We start from the raw sequence: 12,431 nt of genomic DNA on the forward strand, positions 1-12,431 counted from the left end.
CCAGTCAAGAATCGTTCCTATAACGATTTGCCGACCACTAAACTGATCTAGTTGAAAGGAAAATTCAGAATCACTTGATCCAGTTAACTGTAAAGACGGCGATGGAAACCGAAGGATGGATGACTATGAGGAGGGAATGAAGCTGCCGACCAATGAACACAAAGGTACGATGGCGCCAAGCAGGGCAGAAAATACTACTCCTCCAGTCTTGGCAGGAATCGATATCAGTCAAACTCAGACAAGCAAGGATCAACCTGCAAGTCAATCGATTCACCACCTTCGGGAATTGTAAAGTTTCAAGGAAGCATCCTGGTCCATTACTTCTTCTTGATAATCAATCTAAATGGGATAATGGGCGGCAATTCTGCAGTATGCGTAGTGGGAGAAATTTACGCATATTCAACTTGATCAAGTAGACAAACAGTCGTTGAACAACTCTTTAGATTCACTTGCTCAACTAAATACACATGTATGAGCTAATCACTAGGTCAAGTGAATCCCGAGAGTTGTTCGCGATTGTAAATAAAGTATTGAGATGGATAGTGCTTTTTATTTCTTGTTTACTTTTTAAGAAAATTTCCAAACAAAGCAATCTTAGAAAATGTCAAAACTATCTTTCGAATATATGGATATATCTGGGGAGAGTCTTAATTTCAATGCAACATTTTTAGAATCTTTTTATTTTGTTTTCTTTTATTTTATTTCAAATATGGATTTGACAGAATAAGTGAGAGAGAGAAAACTACTGTGCAAATTTGTTTTTAACAGGAAGAGGTAAAAAGGGGGGAGTTTGGGAAAATTTTGAAATTCAAATTTGGCGCAGGGAGGTGAAGGGTTGCTGACATCATTGCAACCATTCCCTCTTCCTCCTCCGCCGTTATTCATCACATCTCCCTCTCACCTTTTTACATTTTAGCAAACCCTTAGCACTATCAAAACTCCGAAAATTCCTAATTTCCATTCCCTCAGTTTCAGGCGAAGCCGTTCTGCACCGCAGACGATGGACAAGTCATTCGCTGCCAGCCAATCCCAACTCCTCGCCCAGAGACCATGACACCTCCAACCCCCCAATCAATGGTATTGCCAACCGCTGGTACGACTCAGCCACCGGAGACGTCCACAGGCGAGTCATACTTGAAGATCATAAAAGACATAATGGGGAAGTTCAGCCCCACCAGAAAAGTGATCGATTTCCTCACCCATATGGAAGAAGAGATTTGGAAGGAGGAAGCCCGTCCCATCCCACTTCCACTCAAGGTCCCCACCGCCCCCACCGTGCGTGTTGGTTCACCAGCTACACAATTTCTTGAAGAACCAACACCCAAGCTCATCACATCTCCCATCGGGGACTCCACCAAATAGAACCAAGAAGAGGGAGGCAACAGTGCAGGTAGTGATGAAGAAGAGGAGGATACCTTAGGAGAAGAGGAGAAGGCAGTTTAGGAGCCAGTTGAGGAGTGATAAGGCCTATTTCATGCATCGGTTTAGGGGTAAAATGTAGGCAACTTGATCAGTTTATCGCGCAAAGCGAGTGTAAATTGTGCAGGAATGCCGCTTGACCAAAGGCAATAAGGCCAAGCTGATCAAGCTGGCGCAGAAGAAAAAAAAGCCAAAATAGGGTGGGTTGATCAAGGTGGTGGTGATCAAGCAGTTAGAAAGGAGACCACTACATTCTAGAAGGAAGACACGTGTTGATGCGCAAGGATGAAGCCGAATCCTCATTCGGTTATTGAAGAATCACTACATTCTCGAAGGAGGCACGTATCAATTGATGAGACGCGCAATCCCAGCAAGGACGAATATTCGCTGCTGAAGTTATTATCCTAGCTGGAGGTTGTTGCGACGAGTCTATAAATAGAAAACGCAGCACCATAATGAAAATCTTCTTCTTCCTCCAGTCCCTTAGTTTAGTTCTCGCCTGGTTCCAAGTTCTTCCACGTTCCAAAATAGCCTAGGTTAGAGAGTAGAAATGGTCAGTTAGAAGAAGAGCGACCGAAGGAAGCGCGACAGAGAAACCCAAATCTGTTCGGCGTCATCTCAAGTTTCCGACCGAGAGCTTCTCGGCTTTATTCGCTTTCTTAGTTTCTAGTTTTAGTTGTTTAAGTTTAATTTCGTGTTGTTGCGTAGTTAGAGAATAGTTCTTGTTTTGTATTTCGCATGTTCACAGTACTATTTTGAGTTTTGAGTATAAAAATAGAAGTTGTTTGCTTTCAGAATTCTTGTTTACTGTTCCAGCTTAGTTTCGTTTTCAAATCCCGGATCGAGTGCATGAATCTTCATTATGTTGAATGACGAAGCGGTTTGTAGTTTCGTAGCATGTTTAGGTAGTTAAGTCTTTATTTCAATCTGTCGTTTACTTGGTCCGTTATTTGTTTTCCAGCATGATGAGTAACTTGATCCAGTAGTTAGTTTACAATCCGCCTAGCTTAATCCATTAGTTAAAACTCCCAATTTAAAGCGTGGCAGCAGCCGAACCCTGTTCACTAAACACACACGCAACGCACCAGCTCCCCTGTGGGATCGACCCCATGGGACCGTATTCCATTGTTTTGTGATAATTGTAAACATGTTGGGCATGAGAAAGAGGATTTCCATGCAGCGGGAAGGAAGTCTCGGGGTAGAGACAAGGGTCGCCGAGCATCATACAAGGAGAACCTTTCAAGCCATGCAGCCAAGATCATCCACCGTGAGTGGCGCCCAAAGGCGAATGGCACTCCATCGTCCATTGGACAGTTGGAGAAGTCCAAAGATTGTAACAACCACGCGGAGTACATCGAGGGTACATTGGGTGCGGGATCGTCGAAGTCAAGAGTGGCTAGTAGGAGTCACCCAAATGTGGATGAGGATGGCTTCCAATTGGTGTCGAGGAGGAGGAAAGGAAAAGTGCATGAGGGCGATATGCACACCAAGGCTCCACACGTGGATGATTGGCATTTGAAGGAGAATGTTGCTACGGTGACATTTGGGAGTGTCCCATCGGGTGCGAATGACGCGAGCTTTAGCTCCATGAGTGTCGCATGTGGGCGCCCCAACCGGGAGATAGAGGGCCACATCGAGGACCTTGATCCAGGAGGGCATGTACCTAGCGGAGGTATTCCTATTGCGTGACTTAGCTAGGTGATGGACGGAAGTGTTGGGGATACAAAGGTTGTATCAAATGGGCCCGAATCCTTGGAAAATTGTAAGTTAGAGAGAGACGCTCTCCCTTCTCTCTAGAATCCCCCACCACGTTTTGAGTTCCCACATCGCCGCCCACCCCATTCTTGCTCGGCTCACCACTGTCGACGGTCCTCCTCACGCCCCCGCTCCACCAGCCACCCACCATCCTCCCGACCTCGAATTCTCACCAACCAACCACTCCCTTGGCTAAGGCACGAACAAAGCTCCGGAGCGGCTGGTGACTCGACTCACTCTCTCGATCATGCCGGAGCGCCTGCCGGATCCCCCCCCGGAGTCAGAAGAACCGCGCACCATCTCGGACCAGCTAATGGTCCTCCGGCCGGCCGAGGACCCTCTATCGGACCAGCCAATGAATTTCACGTCGGAGGAGTCTCCCTCCATAATTTTTCCCTGCAGGAAAGTGGCGAAGAAAACTTTGAAAATGAAGGTGAAGGCACGGAAAAGTACACCAGCCCCTCCCATCAAAGGCACTGGTCGGAAAAGGTTCGTACCCTCACCGATGCCGGAGGACAAGCAACTTAGGAAGAAGATTGATTTCGGGGCCGAAGGGAGCTCGCCGGTCGGAAGCCCAAAATGCAAAGGCCCCATCTTCCCGACGTCGATGGAGCCCCCCCCTAATCTCAACGGTGAAGATGAAGCTAAGATTAATGAAGAACTTGCCGGCGCCAGAACTGTTGACAACGCTCCGGCCGATGACCTTGCGGCCGGCGCAAACGCGGGGACTGGTGACGGAGGAGAGCACAACCCCCCACATGATGGCTGCTCGGAGAGAGATGGCTCTAGCATGGGTCAAAAGGCCTGGGTGGACGCGCTAGTCAACTTGCCCGAAATGGGCACAACAACAAAATCACTTTCCGAAAGTTCCTTGGCGCCTTGCCACTTCGGAACACCACGTGATGCTGGCCCCAATGCATCCGTTGAGCCCCCAAAACAACAAAAATCTAGCTCCTTTTTGCAGCAACCCAACTTTCCCGAATTGGCTTGGAGACCAAAACCTCCTTCCGAAAGTGGGCTAACTCCTTTCCGTCCCAAGAGCTCACGTGAGACGATTGTCGTGGAGGCCCCAACGCAACCAACAAAGGCCGAAATCATCCACTTAGCCGCCTTGGACTCGGCGGAGATGCTAGACACATTGGTTGCGCAACCTCTCATTACGGCCGGCCACAATCCACTGGAGTTCCCCCTAAACCCTTCGGGATGCATGCAAAGTGTCACACACACACCTCGGGATGGAAATGGACCCTCTCTTGAGGACTTTCCCCCTCTCGAACGAGGACGAACTAGCAAGCTCCGAGCTACGTTTGAGGCTAGTTCGGAACATCATAGTGCGGAGTTCGGCCAGCCGCGACCGAAGTCGAACCCTAACGTCTACCGAGAAAAGCCTTTTATCGAGACGATGAACAAGGCCACGCCTAGTGCCGAGATGGTTGCAGTGACAAGAGACACACCAACACCCAACGATACGCCTATGGATGATGCCGAACAGACCCTCACCGAGAAGGAAAAAGTCGAGAAGATCCACACCGAGAAAGAAAAAGCCGAAAAGCCGAGAATGGAAAAGCCGAGAAGGGCACACAACGGCAACGTAGGTGCCGAGAAGATCCACACCGAGAATGGAGAAGCCGAACTCAACAATCCGAAGAGAAATGGAAACACATCTAAGTCCGCGACGGATGCCGCAACACAAGGGCTGAATGTAGTTAATCAACTTGGGGGGGGTAGAAGCTACACTGGGGCCCTCGCCGTGGCCGAAATCGATGGCGGACTTGCTTAGGGGTACCCCGTCGGGCTCGGCGAGTAACACTCTACAAGGCCGGGGTGAAGGCGCCGCAAACCACCCCGGTCGGCCGAAAACGATGGCGGACATGCTCAAAGGCTCGACTGACCCTACCGGCCCCCAAGCCTTTGAACCGGATAAGCTCCAGAACATTGGATTTGCTTCAGTGTCCGACGGCATCCCGGCCATTTACTTCTCCGGAGCGGAAACTCAAAAGCTTGCTGAGAGCATGGGACACGCCATTGTGGGTAAGTTTTCTCACTCTATCCCTACGGGACTGCAAATCCAAAAGACCCTCGACAATATTAAACTTCGGTGTGGATTTAGTTGGAAGTACATTAATGCTAAACATATTCTCATTCAATGCGAGGACTTGGCGGACTATGCCCGAATCCTTGGAGGCCCAAGGGGTACGCCCGTTTGGCTCATTGACCGACACCCGATGAGGGTCTTCAAATGGTCCCCGGACTTTGATGCTTACTGCGAGTCCCCCATTGCGGCAATCTGGTGCAACCTAATTGGCCTCCCCATTCACCTTTTCGACCAATCCGCCTTATTCGCCATCGGCAAGCTTCTCGGCAATCCAATACAAATTGATCGAGCCACGGCAAACAAGACTCGGCTTTCATTTGCCCGAATCTGCGTCGAGATAGACATCACAAAACCACCTACCGAAGAGATAATCCTCGATCTTGGTGGGCGAGAAACGGTGCAGCGAGTCCGATGGGACAAGATACCATCATATTGCCGAGAATGCAAACATGTCGGCCATGCAAGTGAGGTGTGCTATGCGACGGGCAAGAAGGAACGGCCGCCAAAGAGAAACTACCACAACGGCCCGCCAAAACAGCCACATCCCGAGAGACAGACCGAGAAGGGGAAGCAAGATATGGGGAAGAATGCCTCCAGCTCCAACGAATGGAAACATCAGGGGAAGAAGCAAGGCAAGGCCGGTGATCGACCAAACAATAACAAAACAAATGGGGAGGACTCCGGTGATACTTCCTGGGAGGGACCGAACTCCAAGGGTGACTCTACTTTGGGGAGCGGACCGAGCTCCGGAACTCAAAATGCCGGGCTTATTGCCGGGATCGAGATTGGGAAGTCCCCACCGAACCGGGGGAATCCATTGCATCCCACCACCGAACCACCAACACCACGTGGGAACATGGACGTGGAGTGGGGCTCCCCCATTGCGAGGAGCTTGGTCTCACCAGATCGGCGAGGGAATCCGAGAGGAGGCGCGCGTCATGCTTTGACAAGGGGGCGTGGGTTCTTCTCGGCAAAGAACCACATGAGCACTAACCAATATTATACTCTCATGGAGAACGGAGAATTTGATGTTGAGAATTGTGGGGATGCGGACGAAGACCTTATGGAATTGCATGTGGGGGCCGAGAAGTTAGGAGGCAACAGTTCGGCCGAGGACGCCGAGGAGGTCGCTCCGAACAAAGAGCAACACCGTACTGATTATCAAGGAGGGCCTTCAACCTCTTTGGGTACGCACCCTTCTTGTTAATAATGTCGTACAATCTCATGTTTTGGAACGTGAGGGGGATCGCGAATGCGCCCACTCAAAACGTTCTGAAAAGACTAATTGGTTGTCATAATGTTTTATTTCTTGCAATAATGGAACCGCTCACACAACCGGACCCGGACCGTTTCTCTAAGGCCTTGGGGCTGTCCTTCATTGGTTCGAACATGAACGAGAAGATTTGGATGTTTGCGGAAGAGGGGTCCACTTTTGATATTGAGGTTGACTCGGAACAAATTCTCCACGGGTACCTCAAATCCCACCCGCCTTGCTAGGCCGGTGGCCATCTCAGCCGTGTACGCCAAATGTACAAGGGCTGAAAGACATCACCTATGGGACAAGATGAGAGAGATTGCCGGGCCTCTTGAGGGAACACCTTGGATCATCGGTGGCGATTTCAACACCATGCTATCTCATCAAGACAGAGTTGGAAGTGATACCAACCGGCAAGCCGAGATGGTCGATTTTGCGGAGGCAACGGAAGATTGTAGGCTGCTTGACCCTGGTTTTGATGGAGCGGCATTCACTTGGGCCAAGAATGGCCTTTTTGAAAGGTTGGATAGAGTGTTTGTCAGCGAGGATTGGACTAAGACCTTCGAGGCTACTCGGGTTACGAACCTCCCCCGGATTGCCTCGGACCATGGACCAATTCTTGTCAGGTGCACGAAGATGAACACATCCGCTGGAGCCAAGGCTTTCAGGTTCCAGAACATGTGGATCCGTCATGAAGGATTCATGGCCGTAGTGCAAAAAGCATGGGAGGAGCCCACGGGGGCGGGTGGAATCCTAAACATTCAAATCAAGCAGGCCAGAGTTAAAAAGGCCCTTAAGGAGTGGAACAAAGAGGTTTTTGGAAACATTCATGCTAATCTAAAAGAAAAGGAGGAAGAAATTGCTTTGGCCCAATCTTGTTTCGAAGCAAGGCCGACCCCGGATCACAGGACAGCGATCAACAAACACATTGCCGAGTACATCCTTTTGCTGAAAATGGAAGAAGATTTTTGGCGACAGAAGGCAGCTCTGAGGTTTTTTTTTTTTTTTTTTTTTTTTTAATCAAACACCTCTACGGTGGAGGGTTCGTGGGTCCCTCATCCCTATATTTCCACAAGAGATATTACAAGGCGTGGCCACACCCAAAAGTGGTGTGCCGTAACAAAATCAAGAGTAGTATGCGGTCCGATCCCACAAGGTTCGGACCTCATCATACTCCTTTCCAAAAAACAATTAACCACAAAGCTAGTCACTATTGTCTCCCGTCGTCTCATGATCAACTTTGATGCCCGTCCCCGTCTAGGTTTCGGATGTGCGACACTCCCATCTCGTCCAATCTAACCAAGTCCAATAGTTCTCTCGGTGCTGAGTTGTAGTGCATTCGTAGGCCACTGTCTTGGACTAGCCCCATTTTCGCAAGGAGGTCCGCCGCTTTGTTCCCCTCCCTGTGTATGAAGGTGGCTCGGAATTTGAGTTGGCGTTTGAGAATGGTTAGTTGCGCCACCGCTTGCCGAGCGAGTGCCGGCCCCCATCCCGTCCCATTGACCAATTTGATTGCTTGCTCTGCATCTGACTCAATCCAGATTGGTAGGCCGTATTCCTTGGCTATATTTAGCCCGTGGATCATGGCCAACAGCTCCGCTTCTAACGCCGAGTGGGCTTCAAGGGGTGTGCTGACGGCGACGAGCATCTTACCCGAGTGGTCTCGAATAATCCCCGCCAGCCCCTGTACTGCCGTTCGCTTCATTATAGGAGCCATCCGTGTTGAGCTTTATCCACGGCTGATCCGGGGGGTTCCATTTGATTGCCATGGCTAGGGGTAGCGCCCTGATTGCCGCCGCTTGTTGAGGAATATTGATTCCAAGTTTAACTCCCTTCCAATGTTTCGGCTTCAAGCTTCCATTAGACATAGCATTCCGAATGAACATGTGGACCTGCCATACCACGTTTTGTGGTTTAAACTGTGTGCCTTGGTGGCGGCTCCTGTTTCTCTCCGACCAAATAAACCAAAGGATGAGGTATGGAGTGGCTCGGCTAAGATGTTTCTTGTTCGGCTGTTGGCACCTTCGCGCCCACACTTCGATTCTCGTAGGGATTGTGTCATTGATATGGATGCGTGGGAACGGGCCTGTGAACCAGCCGTCGAACTCACTCCATACTCTGCGAGCTCCATATCCCTGGATGAAGAGGTGTTGGAGTGACTCAGTGTTCGGTCTGTGGGGGCAGCATTGGCACTTAGAAGCTAGCTCAATCTCCCGCCACTGAAGTTTCGTGTCAACCGGCACCCGATTGGAGAGAAGCCTCCAGATAAAGATGGCTATTGAGTTGGTGAGGCCTACCTTCCAAACGTCCCCCAAACCATGGATGATCGGGTTTCGTCCTCGAAGTGTGTCCCATGTCGAAGCCACCGTGAATTCCCCATGCTTAGAGAGGTTCCACCTCGGGATATCCTGTTCGTCATGGAGGATCGGTGTATTAATGATGCCATCGATAACATGCTGAGGGAGGCCGGCCTGATTGTGAAGGAGTTGAAGCTTGGGCACATCCCAACCACCATTTGTAATGAACTCCGAGACCCGGGTGGTTGGTCTTCCCCTATCATCAAGGCTAAGTTCCCTCAGAGGGCTATTGCCAAGCCAAATGTCATCCCAGAAGTAGATGTCCCCTTGTCCCACTAGCCATCTCATGTGCGGTTGCGCGAGGGGCCATGCTCTTGAGAGCCTTCTCCACGTAGGGCTACTCCTGCTCGGCAATCTCAAGGTGAGCGGTGTGGAGTTGGAGCAATATTTTGCCATCATGTATCTTGCCCAAAGGGAGTTTTGCTCCCGAAATCGCCACCACAGTTTGATATTGAAAGCGTGGAGGACCTCCATAGTTTTTCGGATCCCAAGGCCTCCTTCATCAGTGGGCCGGCACATTTGTTCCCATCCAATCCAATGGGTCCGCTTCTTTTCATTCGTAGACCCCCAAAAGAATCGGGCCATTTGTTGATCAAGTTGCTTGAGGGTACCGGCCGTGGGCTCGACGGCTTGAAAGATGTGCAAGGGGATCGCTTCAAGAGTGCTCTTAATCAACGTAAGCCTTCCTCCAAAGGATAGGTGGCGGTGTGCCCATCCTGAGATCCTTCTTGCAATCTTTTCCCGTAGAAAGAGGAACATGTCCGTGCGCTTGACACCACGGTAGATAGGGACACCGAGATAGAGAAAAGGAAAGGCCCCTCTAGAGAAGCCTCCTTCCGCCTGGATCGAGTTTGCCCAGTGTTCATGGGCCTCGGCAATATAGAAATTACTCTTGGCGAGGCTGACTTGTTGGCCGGAGACTCTTTCATATTTTTCGAGACAGGCTCTTAGCCGGCGCATAGGATTTGCCGCCGCTTGAGTGAAGATGATAATGTCGTCCGCATAGGCTAGATGGCTGATCTCCATGCATCTCCGGGAGGCTTTGAACGTCATGTCCTTTTGGCCGAGGATGAGCTTATCTAATGCTCGGGACAGGTAGTCCGCCGCGATTACGAACAGAGCAGGGGAGATCGGGTCTCCTTGCCGAAGTCCTCGAGTTGATCTAAAGAAGCCCGAGGGTGCCCCGTTAACAAGGACCGAGAACCAGCAACACCCAATACACCTCTCCATAAGTGAAATCCATGAATCCGGGAAACCCATACAGCGTAAAACTTTGAAGAGGAATGGCCATTGGACCCTATCATAGGCTTTAGCCATGTCAATCTTTACTGCCACATTAGGCGCTGGGGAGCATCTAGCAAGCTCATGGAACATCTCTTGAGCCAGAAGTGCGTTGTCGTTAGGAGCCGACCTTTGACAAATCCACTTTGGTTTGGGGAGATGACCTGTGGGAGGAAAGGAGAGAGTCGAGAGGTGAGTACCTTGGTAATGATCTTGTTTAAAACATTGCAGAGACTGATGGGTCGGTAGTCGGTCCATGATTCCGGCGAAGCCTTCTTTGGGATAAGGACAATGCTTGTGGCCGTGATGCTCCTCGGCAGGAAGGCCCCTCTGAAGAACTGTCTGATTGCGTCCACTACCTCCGGTCCCACAATAGGCCAGCAGGCTTGATAGAAGGTGGCCGAGAAGCCGTCGGGTCCGGGTGCACTATCTCCGGAAATGCAAAAGGTGGCACTCCTGACCTCGTCCGCACTTGGAGCATCTGCGATGTCAGCGAACTGCTCGGCTGAGTGGACCTGCTGGATTAGGGTCGAGGTCTGGATCTTCAAGTGTCGGATTGTTGGGGGCAAGGAGTTGTTGGAAGAACTCCACTGCGGACTTTTAATCTCGGCTTCCTCGGTGAGCTCCTGCCCATTGACACGTATTGAATGGATGCGGAGACGTACCCTCTTTTGTTTCACCCAGCTTTGGTAGAACCGGGTATTTTTGTCTCCCTCGGCAAGCCACCTCAGAGCTGCCTTCTGTCGCCAAAAATCTTCTTCCATTTTCAGCAAAAGGATGTACTCGGCAATGTGTTTGTTGATCGCTGTCCTGTGATCCGGGGTCGGCCTTGCTTCGAAACAAGATTGGGCCAAAGCAATTTCTTCCTCCTTTTCTTTTAGATTAGCATGAATGTTTCCAAAAACCTCTTTGTTCCACTCCTTAAGGGCCTTTTAACTCTGGCCTGCTTGATTTGAATGTTTAGGATTCCACCCGCCCCCGTGGGCTCCTCCCATGCTTTTTGCACTACGGCCATGAATCCTTCATGACGGATCCACATGTTCTGGAACCTGAAAGCCTTGGCTCCAGCGGATGTGTTCATCTTCGTGCACCTGACAAGAATTGGTCCATGGTCCGAGGCAATCCGGGGGAGGTTCGTAACCCGAGTAGCCTCGAAGGTCTTAGTCCAATCCTCGCTGACAAACACTCTATCCAACCTTTCAAAAAGGCCATTCTTGGCCCAAGTGAATGCCGCTCCATCAAAACCAGGGTCAAGCAGCCTACAATCTTCCGTTGCCTCCGCAAAATCGACCATCTCGGCTTGCCGGTTGGTATCACTTCCAACTCTGTCTTGATGAGATAGCATGGTGTTGAAATCGCCACCGATGATCCAAGGTGTTCCCTCAAGAGGCCCGGCAATCTCTCTCATCTTGTCCCATAGGTGATGTCTTTCAGCCCTTGTACATTTGGCGTACACGGCTGAGATGGCCACCGGCCTAGCAAGGCGGTGGGATTTGAGGTACCCGTGGAGAATTTGTTCCGAGTCAACCTCAATATCAAAAGTGGACCCCTCTTCCGCAAACATCCAAATCTTCTCGTTCATGTTCGAACCAATGAAGGACAGCCCCAAGGCCTTAGAGAAACGGTCCGGGTCCGGTTGTGTGAGCGGTTCCATTATTGCAAGAAATAAAACATTATGACAACCAATTAGTCTTTTCAGAACGTTTTGAGTGGGCGCATTCGCGATCCCCCTCACGTTCCAAAACATGAGATTGTACGACATTATTAACAAGAAGGGTGCGTACCCAAAGAGGTTGAAGGCCCTCCTTGATAATCAGTACGGTGTTGCTCTTTGTTCGGAGCGACCTCCTCGGCGTCCTCGGCCGAACTGTTGCCTCCTAACTTCTCGGCCCCCACATGCAATTCCATAAGGTCTTCGTCCGCATCCCCACAATTCTCAACATCAAATTCTCCGTTCTCCATGAGAGTATAATATTGGTTAGTGCTCATGTGGTTCTTTGCCGAGAAGAACCCACGCCCCCTTGTCAAAGCATGACGCGCGCCTCCTCTCGGATTCCCTCGCCGATCTGGTGAGACCAAGCTCCTCGCAATGGGGGAGCCCCACTCCACGTCCATGTTCCCACGTGGTGTTGGTGGTTCGGTGGTGGGATGCAATGGATTCCCCCGGTTCGGTGGGGACTTTCCCAATCTCGATCCCGGCAATAAGCCCGCATTTTGAGTTCCGGAGCTCGGTCCGCTCCCCAAAGTAGAGTCACCCTTGGAGTTCGGT

Source organism: Salvia splendens, unplaced genomic scaffold, assembly GCF_004379255.2.
Source record: "Salvia splendens isolate huo1 unplaced genomic scaffold, SspV2 ctg658, whole genome shotgun sequence".
In the NCBI taxonomy this organism is placed as follows: Eukaryota; Viridiplantae; Streptophyta; class Magnoliopsida; order Lamiales; family Lamiaceae; genus Salvia; species Salvia splendens.